This window comes from Gossypium hirsutum, chromosome A01 (genome assembly GCF_007990345.1).
Source record: "Gossypium hirsutum isolate 1008001.06 chromosome A01, Gossypium_hirsutum_v2.1, whole genome shotgun sequence".
NCBI classification, from domain to species: Eukaryota; Viridiplantae; Streptophyta; class Magnoliopsida; order Malvales; family Malvaceae; genus Gossypium; species Gossypium hirsutum.
In genome coordinates, this window is record NC_053424.1 from 67,331,602 (window position 1) to 67,335,842 (window position 4,241).

A 4,241-nucleotide genomic window follows, 5' to 3' on the forward strand; every position below is an offset into this window, starting at 1 on the left:
TGGCTTGGCCAGCCACCCTACATTACATTACAATTACATTGAAAATTTCAGATTTGATTTGAGTGAAAATTCTCTTTGAGTTCTTCAAGGATTTTCTCTTGAGTTTTCTTTAGAAGTTGTTTTAACAATCTTTTTGATTGTGGGAGCCATCTTCAACCTTCTTCTTGCCATTGATATTCTTTGGAGGGGAGATTAGAGCCGTTTGAAGGGAGTTGTGAGATCTTTCGAGATTTCAAGGCTTCTTAGGACTTATCTTTTAATTTCTTACTGTCAATTCTTTCTTTATTTCTACTTGTGCTGAATCATTATCTAATCTATTTTCTGTTCTTATTGTGTTTTCAGCCTTTTTCTATCTTAAGGAATCAGCCCAAAAATCCCCAATTTCTAGGGTTTTTCCATACTCTTTTTGGGTGAAATTAGATTGTCGAAATTTGGGGAAAACTATCTTGGTGTTCAATTGGGCAGAATCACAATCTCCTTGAGGGTTTCAAGAACCCTAACACTTATTTCTATTGTCAATTTGATTCTTTGCTGATTTGGAGATTTTATTTCAGATTTGAAAATTCAAAAATCTAATCTTTTAATTTTCTGTTTCGTTTCAGATCTAATTGTTTAGGGTTTTCATAGGAGTTTCTCGTGATTTGGCAACTCGATCTTGGTCCGCGCGCAACCCCGTATCAGTATGTCCCCAAAAGGAAGTTGGTAGATCAACATGACTCATCATGGATCGAACCATGTCTAATAGAGTTTGATTTCTTCTCTTAGAAACTCTATTCCATTGAGGAGTAGCAGGAGGAGTAAGTTGTAAGACAATCCCATATTCCTTCAAAAGATCATCAAACTCTAGGCTCAAATACTCTCCACCTCGATCAGATCAAAGTGTCTTGATAGTTTTGCCTAGTTGATTTTGTACTTCATTTTTGAATTCCTTGAACTTTTCAAGGGCTTCAGACTTATGGCGCATGAGATAAGCTTACCCATATCTACTGAAATCATCAGTGACAATAATGAAGTAGTGAAATCCACCTCTGTCCTATGTATTTATTGGTCCACATACATCAGAATGTACTAAGCCCAATAAATCACTAGCTCGTTCACTTTTACCAGTAAAGGGAGATTTAGTCATTTTTCCCAATAAGCAAGATTCACATACTTCAAATTGTTCAAAAACAAATGAATCCAAGATATTATCTTTATGGAGTTTGGATATGCGTTTCTCACTTATGCGGCCCAAACAATAATGCCAAAGATAAGTTTGATTTGAGTAATTTATTTTAGATCTTTTAGTATTTATGTTGTAAATGGGATTCATTTGATCTAAAATATAGAGGCCATTAATCATTGGTGCCGAACCATAGAAAACATTATTGAGATAAAAGGAACAACAATTATTCTTAATAATTATCTCAAAACCAATTTTGTCTAAACAAGAAATTGAAATAATGTTTTTAGTCAAACTGGGCACAAAATAACAATCCTCTAAACATAAATCAAGTCCACTAGGCAAAGATAAAGTATATGTTCCCACAGCTAATGCAGTAACTCTTGCTCCATTTCCAACTCGTAGGTCCACATCTCCTCTAGCCAAAGTCCTACTCCTTTGTAGTCCCTGTACAGAAGTACAAATATGAGAACCACAACCAGTATCTATTACCCAAGAAGTAGTAGTTGATAAATTAATATCAATAACATAAATACCTGAAGCAGACGTTCCACTTGCCTTGGCCTTCTTGATTTCCTCAAGATAGATAGGGCAGTTCCGCTTCCAATGTCCAATCACACCACAATGAAAATAGTTTCCTTCCTTAGACACCCCACCTTTAGGTTTCAGTGCAGCCTTTCCTTTTCTAGGATTGGGCCTACCTTTGCCCTTGGGCTTTGTCTGAAATTTGGCCTTTCCCTTGCCCTTGTTGTTACGGACCATCAGTATGGGCTTGGGTCCAACCTTTTTTCATGTTGCCTTCAGCAGTTCGCAACATACTAAGCAACTGTGGTAGAGTCTTGTCAATTTCATTCATATTGAAATTGAGGACAAACTGGCTGTAGCTATCCGACAACGATTGCAGAATAACATCAGTGGCCAACTCTTGGCTCAATGGAAACCCAAGCTTAGATAGGCTTTCAATATAACCAATCATCTTAAGGACATGAGGTCCTACTGGGCTTCCTTCAGCTAGCTTACATTGGAATAGGGCCTTAGAGGTATTGAACCTCTCTTGCCATGCTTGCCCCTGATAAAGTTCTTTCAGGTGCTCTATCATATCATAAGCAACCATGTCCTCATGTTGCTTCTGAAGCTCAAGATTTATAGTAGCAAACACAAGACATCCAACATCTACCATGTCATCAAGATGTTTCTTGTAAACATCTCTATCAGCCCTCGAGGCATTAGTGGGTGGTTGTTTAGTGACATATAATTTTAGTTCTTGTTTAAGGACAATCCTTAAGTTATGAAACCAGTCAAGAAAGTTCAAACCATTCAATTTGTCCTTCTCAAGGACTGATTGCAATGAGAGTGTATTAGTGTTTGCAGCCATAATATATCTACAACAATAAAATATGCATGTGAATAAATTTACCAAGTTTATATCAATCATTAAAAGAACTTTATTATATGATGTTCCCACTATTTTATTTCAAAATTAATAACCCTCATATATTAATTTCGGAAAGACTTTCTTGAAGGTATTTCTTGTGGGTTAAGGATCCATATTTCACCTCCTCTTAAGTTAGCTTTGGCTTTACAATCAAGATTATGGTTATTTAGGTAAGCAACACTTGCTAATTACATCATATGTAACTCCTACAATTTGGTGAACAACTCTTATTCTAATCATCTTATGATTTATCCAAATTACTTGCCTCTAGGTTTCTAATCCTATTAGAGTAACCTAGTTAAGTCATTAACCAATTTTTAACCAGCGAATATCACTTGTTTATTCTTTGCATTTAACCAAGATAAATACTAGTACTTCGCTTTGGCAGAACCTACATAGTATTGATCGAGGCCTTAACGAGGGAAAAAATTGGAAGGCCATGTTGACTTAATATTTTAATAGAGGGATTTTATTAAAGTTGTTGTATCTCACAAATTATGGTCTACTTCAGTCCATTTAACCTTTTAATTGATCTCATCAATTAATGGGGTTTATTATTACCAAATTTGCATGCTTTAGACATCCATAGCATCTCATACATGAATAGATAAAGCAATAAATAAATACAATAGTTATAGCCCATAAACTATGGTGGTTCAACCTAAGCCAATGGGAGAACCAAAAGGAAACCTAAAGGTGTAAGCCGTTTCACAAGCTGTCGGTCCACATTAGTTGGCCCATCTTCCTTCTCGTCTAGTCCACGTAACTTTAGCAAATTACAATATTCAGAAACTCGTTTTTTATATGAGGGAGTAAGATGAGAAGAGAAATACAAGAGAATAGTAGTAAGGCACGACACGCAGGCCATATTTATAAAATTACAACCTTTTGTCAAATGGGTCATCGAGCTATAACTAAGCATTTCAAACACCATGCATTTCAAAAATAGCATACATCATTCAACGTTTTGCTAAATGAGTTATAAAATATCCTTTCAACCTTTTATGGCCCATCAAGTTTTATTTATTACAAAACATACTGAAAGATGATGGGGATTTGAGGCGGTCGGAAGGAGCACCAGAAGTGTGGGGGCGAAGCCCCCTAATACAAACCGTATACCCCAGTCAAATGAAACCTCATGATTTGATAACTTTTATCAACAAAATCGTGTTTTTAGGATTTGAATCCTTGAGGTTTCATGTCGAAACAACCCTTGTTCCATTAGCCAGTTAACTCTTACTGAAAATTGTAAATACCACCGTCGCATCATTACAGATTTTTAAAGTTAACAGTAATAACAGAAAACCGAATAGGCCATAGCACCATGATTGACATTTAACCAATTATCGAAAGGAACAGTAATCAGTTTATGCTTAGATGATATAAACAGTCAAAAATCGTAATAGAATTAAAGCATTATATCTCATACAATTGCATCACCCAAGTATTTAAACTCGAGTCCATATCACACAAGTGGCTCTGATACCATTATTGGAACGCCGGTACCCCCATGGCACAGTGGAAAAAATATATATTCTGGCGATCCAAACCATGGATCCATGTGTGAGGAACGAATCGGGGTGAAAAAGGTTTTAAAATTACCGAAACTTTAATCTAAGTAGACAGTGAAGCCTCGGTAATGAG